Here is a 13,901-nt window from a genome sequence, read left to right on the forward strand (position 1 = left end):
AAAAAAAAAATCTGCGTGAGAAAGGAGAGCGACGGCAGATGAGATGTATGAGAGAATAAGGAGAGGGTCGAAGGAGGGGAATGGTAATCTCTCTCACACACACGCACACACACACACACTTATCTGTTGTGAGCTGTTGTAATCCTGATTGTCCTGTTGGCTCCTCACACACAGTCTTTGTCTCCTCCTGACATTTTCCTCTGCATAATTAAGATAAAACTCTGCACAAACAGAACGACCCAACATCTGTGGACCGGTCCCTCAAACAACAATAGTCTGGAAGAGAAGATCCATGTGGATGTCGTCTTTTAGAAGCTTTAAGGAACATAATTTCAATGAAATATACATAATCACCACGATAAAATAAAAGCTTTGAGGCCACACAAAAAATCCTCCAGTTTAATTTTTTTCACTATTTGACGACTTCAGGGCGAAACCAGCATCAAGAACCCAGGTTGACGACGTCTCTAATAGTTTTATGAACTGAACTCCATTACTTTTGTCCATGTAGGGGGTTTTGGAGCTCAAGACGTGTTGTGGGTTCTCTGATCCCTGAGCCCTGACCAGAAGAGTGGAGGAGGGAGGAGGAGGAGGAGGCGCACCGCTCCGTCAACTCACAAGGAGACAGCAGTCTGTCAGGTTGTTACTAATAACCTACAATTGAACAAGTGGATCCTGAACCCTCGTAATAACAGGTCGCTTTAAATGCACCTTGTACGCACACACACACATGTTCACAGGACTGAGTAATGATGACTCAGGGTGTGTGTGTGGGAGACAATTATCCAGGGCGAAACTCAGAGTGCTGAGTGTGTGTGTGTGTGTGTGTGTGTGTGTGTGTGTGTGTGTGTGTGTGCGTGCGATCGCATCACAAAGCTGCTCTGATAATTTTTTTCATTATTTTTTTTATTATTATGTTTTTATCAACATTACAAACATGCGTCTGCCAGGGGTATATTAGCAGGTACAAAGGTAATAGTATTCAAGTATCAAAAAGAACAAGGTAATTATAAAAAGGGACAGAAGGTTAAAAAAAAAAGTCTAAAAAGATACAAAATCTATTTACAGGTTATTCAGATAAATTCACATTAAGTTTTTCTAGAACTGAGATGGTAAACATTGACGTTTTGTTCTGCTCTGATAACAGAAGGTTTATGTTACTGTATGTTTCGGATTATAAGACGCACTTAAAATCCTTTAATTTCCTCAAAAATCAACAGTGAGCCTGATAATCCGGTGCGCCGTATGTATTACTGACCTCAAACCGATGTTATATGGTAGACGGCGCTCAAAAACTGTCAAAATGTTTTAGTTTTGCTTAATGCGTCTTATAGTCCGAAAAATACGGTAAATATTATTTTACTTTTTTTAAGAATTATTCATGTTCCAGGTTAGAAAGGTCTCTGAGAAGGTTTTGCTGAAGTTTGGACTCGGACGATAAGTCGCTATTATTCGTATAATTTACATGCCCTGCGACTTATAAGGCAAAGCGACGTATTTATGGATTTTTTTTCCATATTTAAAAACTAAATTTTGACTGAGATCTGACCGTTTTCATTCATTCTGACTGAAAAATTTTAATAGTACCACTTTCAGCCACTTGATACAGCAGAGTAGAAGTAGTATGACATGCCGTTGTATCATGTAATAAGTAAGCGTGGCTGTAATGACGAATTCTAAAAAGTTAAAGACAAAAACAACTGGACTTTATTTGTTACATTTTATTGTTTTTGTATTGAACTTTTTTGAATTTATCATGTCCTGGATGACTGAGAATCTTAACCTGATATTAATGACACAATCGGCTTGCCGTAGTACAGCCTGCGGCAAAATGCAGCTAATTTGACCATTAAAGTGAATTTATTAAGTAAAAGCTCAACTGAGACACACCTTGATTTTATGATGATTTTATTATTATAATGATTTTATGGATCCAACATTTTAATCTTATACTCTTCGCAGTGGTGGGCACAGCTAACCAAAAAGTGAGCTTTGCTAACCCATATCCTGCCAACTAAAAAACTAGCTTCGCCAACACTAAACATCTCAACAGGTTAAAAAAATGCAGAAGTTAACGTTAAACTGCTAACTGCTCTGACGGCTGTCAGTCTGCGTCACACGTCTCCTTCCTGTTGAAGCTGTCGACCAATCACGTCTCGTCACATGTACACGTAGTTAGCCAATAGCGTGCCAAACGGACTCTTTGAGACACGCCCACAACAGACAAGAACATATTTGTAAATTATGTTAGCGGACATAAAGTTTAAGTCCATCAACAGAAGCTAATTCGACTAGTTTGCAAAGTTAGCACAAATGCTAGTTCCGCTAAAATAAAAAATTGTTTTACTATTAACTGTTAGCGGATTGCCAGAACTGTTCCCACCACAGATATTCAGAGTAGGTTGCCTAGACAAATGTAAAAATAGCACGTCTTGTTTCTGTCAATCTCCCCCCCCCCCCCGCTCAGCCTGCAGCTCAGGTTTAAGCTCAGATATTTCTGCCACCCAGCTGAATCTGTTGTAAAGTTCTCATCTTGTTCTCATTAGGAGGCAAAAAAGAGGGAAAATGAAAAGGAGGGAGGTGGGGGAGGAGAGCTGGAATAAATGAGGTCATCACCAACATTAAAAGAGGAGGAGGTGGTGCCTCCTAGCAAGAAGACAGGAAGTCACTAAGATGGTTTTATTATGCATCATATCCTGCAGAGATCACTTTTCCTCTGCAGGAATGTCTTGGAGGAATTTCTGGAACTGCACAGGAAGTGATGAGCTTTCTGTTTACGGTCTGAAAACCAGAACTAACCAGAACCAACGAGCCCTGCAAGCCGGCACAACAATGACAACTGTTCGGTCCTTCAGACTACGTGAGCCTGAAGCTCAAACGTGTTCAACGTCGGGAGCGGTTGTGATTCTCCTCCTGAGCAGCACACGTGCGCTGGCTGACCTCTGATCCATCTCAGACAGCCGACTATTGGAGGAGCTCCACCCAGGCACCGGTCCAGACCAGAACCCCACTCACAGCAGCTCTCTCTATGGTTTCCATCTCCTTAGATGGATTCAGAAAGAGGCTACAGCTTCGCTCCCATCTTCAAATGGTGACAAACTTTAAGGCTCAGGAGGCAATAAACCTCCTGAACGTCTGCACGGCTCCAAAACAAACAGTCCAAGGCCCAAAACCACCAGAAACTATTCATCAGCATGGCAAGTTCTACCAAACACGTCTTCTTTTCATTAGGCCTGTCACGATAACAAATTTTGCTGGGCGATTAATTGTCTCAGAAATTATTGCGATAAACGATAATATTGTTTGAAATTTGACAATAATGAGTCATTGTCAAATTTAAAAAGAAATGTGTTAATTTTTGTGTGTAGTAGTTTTGTTTTGACCACCAGATGGCAGTATAAGACTGTTTGAACCGATGGATGGATAGTGAGGAAGCGAGCAGCGTGTCTCTTTAAGAAAAATGGGAGGGAGGCCCCTTGACGTGACATGGGCTGTCTCCCTTTCTGTTTTTCTGTTCTCAAAATGCCGGATGCTCAGTGTGGTTTGAGCTCTTTAGCATAGCATTTGTCACACAAAGCTTTTAATTTAAAAAAAAATAAATCAGAAAATAAGTTTTCAGCTTTTTTTGCAGAGAAAACAACTTTTTACACGAAGGCACGGGTTTCAACCAAGAATTTTGGAGCTTCAACGAGATGGAGGTTATTTCCCCCGAGGTCGGCCTGTTAGCTTAGCTCTTAGCTTAGCTTCTCAGCTTAGCTGCTTTTAATGGTCCAAAAACGCGATTGTGGATGGTTAAAATGGATTTGGAGGAGAAAGGGAGGAGTCAGTGAAGAGCACCGGAGTTGAGCCTTTTGTCATCCGGTGTCTTCAGTAGAAAGAGACACAAAGAAACGATAAAGCCGATAAATAAAAATGAGGTTGATAATTTTAATTTATCATGCGATTAATTGATTTATTGTTTATCACGATTGCCCTACTTTTCACAAAACTCGTCTCCAAATTAATAATATGACCTTTTCTTTATAAAACCAGAGGAAGAAATCACCGCAGTCAGCATCCTGAAGCTCAAGGGGCCTTATTTTCACATCGTGGAGCACTTAGAGGAATCAATATGGACCGTAGACACAACAAACGGGCAAAACAGAGACATCTGATCAATATATGCAAATACTTCCATGTTTCAACGCGTCATCCTTTTCTTTCCCATCAGATATTTACTTTTAGTTTTACCAATAAATAAGCTGGAGCCAGTAAACCATGACCCTTTAACCACCTTGCTGTTTTATAGATGCCTTAGATACAAACAACTTCTTCGGTTAATATTGCAGTTGCTCGGTAGCAGATGTAATTTGTATTCCACACACACATACACGTGCACACACACAGAAGTATGCATGTAGCAGCCTGCTCGTCTGTCTGGCAGTATAAACAGAGCACCGGAGGAGTCGCTTTAAGACACTCCTCTGGGTTGATTTAACCCCGTGGCCTCTCCTGTCTGTCACTCTGTCTGTCTGCTCGTCTCCATCGCAGGAACTCTGCTCTACATTCAGCCGAGAAGTCGCTCGGATCAAAAACAAACACACAAACAATCTGAAGCAAGATCCTGCATAGCAGGAATGTGGCTGATTCATCTCAGTAAGTATATCATTTAATCCATCAGGGCGTGATGCAACGCGGGCTTGCTTGAGCCATCGCTAACAATTGTTGCTGACTTTAAATTACATTTCCACAAAACCAGGCTTCAAATGTTCCATTTGGAACATGGGTGTTATATTTACATGTCTGTTGTATTCACAATGTGAGTATATCTACACAAGATACACACAATGAGCTTAGAGTGTGACACTCGAGTATCACACGGGCCAGGGCCAGACATGTCAGCGATGGTAACAGCTGGGACGTAACCGCAGGAGCGTGCACGTGGGGAGGATGTGTGCATGCTCCTGTGGGAATTTTTTCCAGAAAATTGCTGCAGAACCTTCACCCAAGACTGGACTTACAACAAAACTAGGGATGCACAATAATGGATTTTTGGCTGATATGTTAAAACTTATTTGGCCGATAACCGATACCAATACCAATATTTTTCTCTCTAGACCTATATAGCTTTCTCTGCTGTGGAATTAAAATACTATATTACTGCACGGTCTTTGTCCTTTGTCCAGATGCCAAAAAGGGGGCTGAAAATGATGCAACACTTCAACTTGGATTATGTTTATTGTCAAATTTATTCACGATTTACTCGCTATAAGACAATGACAACACTCCAACAGTGCAAATGTGCAAATTTTCACAAATCTAAACTCAACGTTGTGCTGAAACAGCGTCTTTTATATCGTTGAGTTACTTTGATGGAATGTCCGATATTTAACTTTATCGCCAATATCAGCCGATACCGATACCATTCCGATAATATCATGCATCCAGCAAAACAATTCCATGTATTTAAAAAGGTGATCTGACCGTTTCCTGGGCTAATTCAGATATCAGCTGTATGTAAAGTTTCTAACGTTGCACAAATCTGATTTCTTTCTTGCAAATTCAAAGTGAACAGCTGTGAGTTCAATTGGCCGTTTTTTTGAGAAACAGCTAACGTAAAACGAACAAGAGTGCAGCAAACGGCACATTATACGCCCGCTGACAAACTATTATACAGCAATGGACCAGACAAGAAAATACTTTGTATAATCTCTGACCTTGAATTGTGACCTTGACCTTGAAGCTGGACACTACAAGACACCGTTTAGTGGGGGGACACACTTGTTTTGTGTTTCATCGATTATCTTTGAGCCGATCAGAAGTAAAGGGTGGAAAAGAGAACGTTTACGGACGAAGTCGTAAAACGTCCACCTTTCAACGAGCAAATAACAACTGTGGCGTATATACTGAGCAGTAGATATACACCTGAACCTGTTTTATTTGGTAGCTCGCAGTAGCGCTTTTGGCTCATTTGACCTTAATTTTAAACATTTTGTTACAAACGGTAAACTTTAGTGGAAAAAACGTTTAACTTCAGTAAATATGACCTAAATATTCATGAGTGGGAGTTTGAGAAATCTTTATTCCACAGAAGACATTTATATGACTGTAGAAACTATGAAAATTAACAATAATCTTAAAGATTATCATCTAAGATAAACTACTAAGCAGAAACAAAGGAGAAAATGTGGAAAACACATAAAGACATCAGATGAAGGACATTTCTACTTCCAGTTTATTTGCTACTGCGCCGCTTACGATCCAAATCTGAGCCAACACTCGTGCAGATGGCACTTTATTTAAAGCTACGCAGCATTTCCTTTTTTTTTTATAAATGTTAACAGTGAATGTCAACATCAGGATCAACTAACACAATTTAAAACCTCCCAGCCAATCGGAAACGAGTATTTTCCACGAGCTCGAGATAGAGAACGTCACAGAGGCAGCTGCCGGAAAGTGAATTCCCAACGCAGGAGGCTAAAAAAGGTCCCAGAGAAGTTGGTGCACTTAAAAATAAAAAATAGAAACAGGCTTCTGCTAGTGTGAGAGGTAGAGTAGAAAAAAATGAAGAGGAATGAGAATAAAAAAGGCATCCGGATAATCCATCTATATGTTCTAGGGCAAGCTGCCATTTTTCCTGGCATACACACATTCTGTAGATATAAAAGTGGAAATCAACTTTACCAAACCGCACGCAGCGTACAGGCAGTGTCTCATCCCTGTGTGAACTCGTTAATGTGTCCTTGTGTGATTGGCCAGACATTCCTTCCACTCTTTAAAAAGCTCCTGTGGAATAGCAGCGATGAGTCCCAGCTGCCAGGAGACCACCAGTCATGTTTAGTGGGTCAAACTGAGTCACTCATACATGTTTAATGCCCTCATGTCCCCTCTCATCCCGGTCCAAATCTACGTCAACACAGATCGATGGGATTTCTTTCCACATAAATCTAACCTCACAAGTGATGACCCAAACGACTCACGAGAGGAGTCAACAAGTCTTCAGGCTTCGATGACCTTAAGAAGCTGGAACCTGTGATCAGAACTCAAGGAAGCCTTAGAAGGGAGGTGAACGTCTTGGAGAAATAAATGAATGTCCTTCTCTGTTTCCTAAATTAGACAAGCTTATAAAGATCAAAAACTGGCATGTGCCGTATTAGTCGTTTCATATTATTAGTTACCTTTCACATCAGTATTCCATATAAGTAGGCGTGTTATCATAGATTGCCTCGTTGAAGGAGCGATGAACGATAACGCAGAATTGACCAAATGAAGGGCTGAAAGAACAGAATCCTGGAACAGATTCATGTTCAACACTGATGACTCTGTCATCCTGTCCCGTCTCAGAAGTGATGACCCAGACCCCGGGCCTGTGGTCAGGAACTTCACTGAATGGTGTCAGGTCCTCCTTTTTAAAGTTAAAGGTTTCTAAGACAAAGGAGGTGGTCTTTGATTTTAGAGAAGACTCCAGTTCAAGGTTCTTCATTGTCATTCACATCACATGTGGCACATGAGGTGGAACCAAACTATTGCCACTTCTGTGTTGCCAGTCATTAACGGTGAAGCTGTCGAGGTGGTGCATCAATATAAATATCTGGCAACTGTTCTTGATGGCAAACTGACCTTTGACCCCCATGTGAACTCACTTTGTAAAAAGGCCCATCAGAGAAAGTGTTTTTATCAGAAGCTCTGTGGGTTTAATGTTGATTCCAATTTTATGAGAATGTTTTATTCATGTTTTATTGTCTCTTAACTTTTACCTTCATCTGTCGGTTTGGATTTTTGACGTGCAAAGACAGGAACAAACTCTCGGCGATTGTCAGGACGGGCAGCAAAACTGGTGGCATAGCCCTACAGAACCTCACTGACCACCAGAACTTCACTGACCACCAGAACTTCACTGACCTACACAAGGCAAGGTCAGTGAATAAAACCAGGCTGATTCTGGCAGATCTTGATCACCACTCTATGGTGAGTTCAGGTTGCTTCCGTCAGGACGCAGGTACCTGCTGCCCAGATGTTGGACGAACAGACTGAAAAACTCATTCATCCCTGTAACGATCAGGCTTCTCAACGAACAATGATGATTTCTATATGGTTATTTTAATGCCTTAATGTCTGATGGATGTTTTATGTGTCTACTGACTGTGAAACAAATTGCCCCTTGGGGATAATAAAGATTATTGAACTTGAACTTGAACATTGTGCTGGCAGACAATTTTAAAGGTACTAAAAGACACTGGTCATGATTTCTGCGTCCGCTTTGCCTGTGACATAAAATAAGTCATCTTATGTGTCTGCTAGCACCCTCAGCAGACAAGAACTTCATGACTACGCCGATTGTGCAGCAGTTCATGCCTCTTCTAAAATGGTGGCACCAAAGATACAACAGATTGCAGGTTAAACTACGAGTAACTGAAGGAAAACAACATGGACTCTTGTTTTGTGGCCCATGAATGAACTATCATTCATGGGCCACAAAAACCCAGTAAAATTCCTGGAGTTGAGTGGCACGGTGGTGCAGTTTGGTAGTAGGCCTGTCATGATAACAAATTTTGCTGGGCGATTAATTGTCTCAGAAATTATTGCGATAAATGATAATATTGTTTGAAATTTGACAATAATCAGTAATCGTTGTCAAATTTAAGATGAAATGTTGGTTCGTTTATTTTGAGTGTAGTACCTTTTTTTACCCCCGGAGGCCCCTTGACGAGACATGGGCTGTTTCTCTTTCCTTTTTTTTCCGTTCTCAACATGGTGGCGCTCAGTGTGGTTTGAGCTCTTTAGTATTTGTTACATAAAGCATAAAGTTACATTTTAATAAAAAAAAAATCTTAAATCAGTAAACAAGTTCTCAGCTTCTTTTTGCAGAGAAAAACAACTTTTTTTACACAAAAACACGGGTTTCAACCGTGAATTTTGAAGCTTCGACAAGACGGAAGTTTTTTCCTGGAGGTCGGCCTGTTAGCTTAGCTTCTCAGCTTAGCTGCTTTTAAAGATCCAAAAACGCAACTTTGGACGGTTAAAATGGATTTTAAAGAGAAACGAGAAAGGGAGGAGTCAGTGAAGAGCACCAGAGTTGAGCCTTTTGTCATCCAGTGTCTTCAGTAGGGATGGGGCCGATCCGATCCAGTATCGGTATCGGGCTCCGATACCAGCATAATTTACGTATCGGATTTTCCAATACAACCTGCCGATATTTCCGATCCATGCATGTCTGTGGATGCGTTGCACGTTGGCTTCAAACTATCAAATCCCGTCCGGGGGCCTTTCTAGGTGAAGTTTGCATGTTCTCTCCGTGCATGCTTAGGTTTTCTCCGGGTATTACGGTTTCTTCTCACAGACTAAAAACATGCATGTTAGGGTGATTGGTAACTCTAAATTGTCTCTAGGTGAGTGTGAGAGAGTGAATGGTTGTTTGTCTCATTTGTCTCCATGTGTCCCTGTGATGGACTAGAGACATGTCCAGGGTGTCCCTAACCTCTCCCACAGTGAGTGCTGGATATGGGCACCAGTGACCCCTGCAACTAGAAAAGGAACAAACGGATAAAGATAATGGCTGGAATGGATGGAAACTTGTGGAGTTACGAGCCCACCTTCAAGTTCATATTCAGGATTCCCTGAATTCAATGCACATTTTCCAAATACGTATAGCAGACCAGGCTGCAGCAACTTCTGACAGGGTTACTTGTGCCTGTCCTCAGACAGGTTATGTGATTAAAAAATAATAATAAAGTGCTTCAAAAGCGAAAATCTTTTTTCTAAAGCGACAAATTTCCACCATATTCCACTATGTCCAACGTTGGTTGGACATGGAGTAAAACATTTTTCCACTACTTGCATGTCAAGAAAATGACCTGAATGATTTCAAGCAGTAAACTTTGATGGTAAATGTGATCTCTGTCGTTAGACCTGTTTACGTTTTACAGGCTGGGCCAGGCTCAAACTCCAGGAAGTGGAAGCAGGCGGGGGGGCTGAGGGGAACGGTCCAATCTGAAGGAAAGTTATGGTTAATTGGGACTCTGGGCAAAATTTTCAGGAACTGGTCAAATTTGCATTAATAGTTGAGATCACTTCCTGGAGGGATTGTCTATGTGTAACAGAAAACGATGAATACAAACACACAAACATGTTATGTTTCCGCTCTTAGTTTCATGTGTGCAGAACTGCAGCGATGTTGCTGAAATGCCCAAGTTAGGTTCATCAAATTTGTGGACCACGATTCAATCGGTTGTCTCAGTGAGACCACCTGTTGGGTGGGAGGGTAATCATAGTGCACGTGTGATGAACAGTTGGTCTGTACTTACAGTGACTTTCTCTCAAACACACAATCACAGAGCACCGATGTGGGCCAGCAGGGGCCATAAACTGTGGCTCAGAGCTCCAGTTTCCACTAAAAGCTCCTCTGGATCGCCCCCATTCTGCCAACACTCACCCCCGACGTACAGCCCAACACTGTGGGGTTTTAAAAGGAGTCAGTTTGCTGCCATTTTCCCCTCACAGTGTTGTAGAGCTGCTACAGCAGAAATGCCACATGGGCTTAAAATGTCCCTTTGGACTGTAGAGTGAAGGAAGTCGCTCCTTTACACACATTAAACTGGTTTGGAGTTCCAGTATCGAAGCAGTGATTTTAAAAGGTTTGAACATGCTTTTCCCAGCAGAAGACAAAGTCGAAAATAATGAAGATAATTTGTGTAAAATAGCTTGTTTGAGATAACTGGGTGTGTTGGTGCCTTAAACAGTGAGACACGTAGCTACAGCATCAGATTAAAAAGTTAAAAGATGCAGTTCTGAGACATCCATCGTACCGTATTTTTTTACCCTATAGGTCGGGGGGGGTTGCATAATTTACATGCCCTGTGACTTATACTGTACACCGAAGTGACATATTTATCGATATTTTTCCACATATTTATAAACCAATTTTTGTCTAATATATGACCGTTTTCATTCATTCTGACTGAAAACATTGAACACTAACCTTTTCAGCCGCTAGATGGCACTCTAGCAGTATGGCATACCGTTGTGTCATGTAATAGATAAAGCTGGCTATTAATGACACAAATGGCTTGCCATACAAAGCCACCTTCGTCCAGCTCACTTGGAGCAACCGTCAAATCAGCTTCATTTCGCTGCGCCGCCCCGACGAAATGAAGCTAATTTGATCATTGAAGTGCATTTATTAAGTAAAAGTTCAACTGAGACACACCTTTGCTATAAAGTAGAGCAAACAAATCATTGTTTTAGGTGCTTATTTTGTTAAATTTCAAAGAAATGCACAGCGAGTCCTCCCGTGCACGCACCTACTTCCGTGTATCGGCTTTTGAAATTCAGCTGATTTAACCGTCAACGTGCATTTATTAATGAAAAGTTAGACTAAGACACACCTTTGCTATAATTTCAAGCAAACAAATAATTGTTTTTAAGTGTTAATCTCGTTAAATTCTTGTTAGTCCTCCCGTGCGCGCTCCTGCGGTCGCCATTTGGCAGCCAATTGATTTTTGGCACAACGCCCGCCCATATTTCTGGGTTGTCAGCGGTGACGCACAATAGATGCGACGTATACGGTGAAGTGACGTAATTACAGATTTTTCCACTTTATCAGACATATTTGGACTGATGCGGCTTATAGGGCGGTGCCACGTGTACGGCGGAGAATACTGTAATCTGTGTTTAGCAAAGCATCAAAATAATGTCCACCAGCTGAAGACTAATCTCAATCTGTCCAAAAACAATCAGATAAAGATACAATTTTCAACCACTGAGCAAAGGTCAAACACAAAGACGCTAAATGCAACAATAAAGCCGGGGGACGGGTGGAAATGTGACCTCTAGAAACGAGAATCTTGGAAAAATTCAGGCAAATGAAAAGTTCAACTCCTGAATAGCTGTTGTGTAGTAACAGTTACTCATCCTGTTCCCCGTTGATTGATTAGATAATTGAATTGGTCAAAAAGCTGGAAATTTAACACAAACCCCACAAAACCTCTGACACAGAAACCACTCTGGGAACATAGAAGCCAATTTGAGTTTGTTTGTTTTTTATTAAACTTACTTTCTAATCTGCTTTTACAGATTAATCTACTGCACAGACTGGAAAACACACGAAAAAGCACTCATCATAGTCAGTTTGTGTTTTTAACGCTTTTTTCCCCCAATTTGTATCCAATTTAAAAGACGAAGGAAAAGTTTAGTTGAGCAGATTTAGAGAAACGTTAAGTGAACTTGGTCTCAAACCAAGTTTTTGGATCATGTTATGAAAAAAAACAGTTTTTCTACTTTATATTCTTTAGTATAAAGAGGAGAAAAGATGTGAAGTTGTAACGGAGTCAAAAACACAACTTTAAGGAAATGCAATGGAGAGCCTGAACCCGTCCCAACCAAAGAGGTACCACCCCTACAGGACCACAGGTGAGGACTCAGAACCCGCTCCGAGGTGCCGTCTGGTGACGAGCTGCGCCTGGTTTTCAGGATAATTTCACTTCCATATAAAAACAAGCTGAACGTTCAACCTTTGCGGGGAACCAGAACATTCACTGTCGGCCCGGAGGGGTTCGGTGTCGGAGCGGTGAGAGCTGCAGGTTTGTGTCAGTGAGGCTGACAAGCTGTCATGTATGAAACAAACACACTCTCAGCTGTGGGAAAGGCCTGCGAGGAAGAGGGAGGAGCGGGGAAGGAAAAGAGAGAAGGATGTGAAAGGACATGACGATGATGACAGAGAACCAACACCTTTACACTCAGATATGCAACAAGGGTGGGGGTTACCAGCTACGGTGTGACGCATCACAATGTGGACACGAACAAACCAGACCAATTAAAACATACCGATCAATAATTGTTTAATGTTAACGATGTCTTATTGAGGATCCTAAAGCCTGGACGTGCAACAGTTTGAGGAGAGGACACAACAGAAAGTCCTGCACAGCGTTTGCAAGTATTTCAGCTTTTATGAAGCTAAAAGGGAAAAATATAATTGTTTGTGTGCATACGTATACTCTGAGAATGAAGAAGAAAAGCAGCCGGTGATAGCTCGCTGCAGCTGTCAGAGGAACATGGAGCAAGATGTGAACGTTTCCACCTCACATGGAAAAGGCCAAGCAAGTTAAAAACCCATCGCAGCTTTGAATGCAAAGGACTCGGAGGTTAATAGTCAGAGCTTCTGCGCCGTTTCGCTGTTAGGAGCCATAATTCAACATGATCATACTATGATGAAGAGCACGGTCATCAGACTTTACAACAGAACCAGCAAGTAATGGAACCACTGCAGAAAGTGCTCTGAAGCAAGACCAACAGTAGGCCCTCGCTACTTCGTGGTTTGTTTGTCGTGGACTCGCACATTGTGTTAAAGAGAGTAAATGTCATGAATAAATTTGACATTAAAAATAATCCAAGTTGAAGTGTTGCATCATTTTCAACCCCCTTTTTGGCATCTGCACTTGGTAGCAGGCCAAATTGACAAACACCATGCAGAATAATGTAGTGTTTTAATTCCACAGCAGAAAAAGCTATGCAGTCTCTGTAAGTAGGTCTAGGGGAAAAAATATTGGTATCGGTTATCGGGCAAATAAATTTTAACATATCAGATATCGGCCAAAAATCCAATATTGTGCATCCCTAAATTATTTTACATTATTTAGTACCTCCTGCCCCTTTGTGAAACCCACACTGCAGGATAAACTTCCCGCTGCAGCTGATCAGCTGTTCACTGTGCAGAGCAGAAAAGTGGGCGTGGCCAAGAGCGCTTGCAGATGGCAAAGAGCAGAGGAGGCAGGGAGCTGAAATCATGACATCCTGTATCTTTTAGAGCATTTAAAGTTTAGAAACATTGCTTAGAATATTGCCAGGTTGTCGAGAAGGGTTTAAAACACCTTAATATATATATATATATATATATATATATATATATATATATATATATATATATA

At 41.3% G+C, this 13,901-nt stretch overlaps 1 protein-coding gene across 3 annotated transcripts in view; it reads right to left on the bottom strand.

The window, feature by feature from the left end:
• LOC119415252 (partitioning defective 3 homolog) overlaps positions 1-13,901 on the bottom strand; it is a 369,801-nt gene that overhangs the window by 278,388 nt on the left and 77,512 nt on the right. The window lies entirely within an intron of this gene.

The sequence above is a fragment of the Nematolebias whitei genome, chromosome 9, assembly GCF_014905685.2.
Source record: "Nematolebias whitei isolate Nwh7 chromosome 9, NemWhi1, whole genome shotgun sequence".
NCBI classification, from domain to species: domain Eukaryota; kingdom Metazoa; phylum Chordata; class Actinopteri; order Cyprinodontiformes; family Rivulidae; genus Nematolebias; species Nematolebias whitei.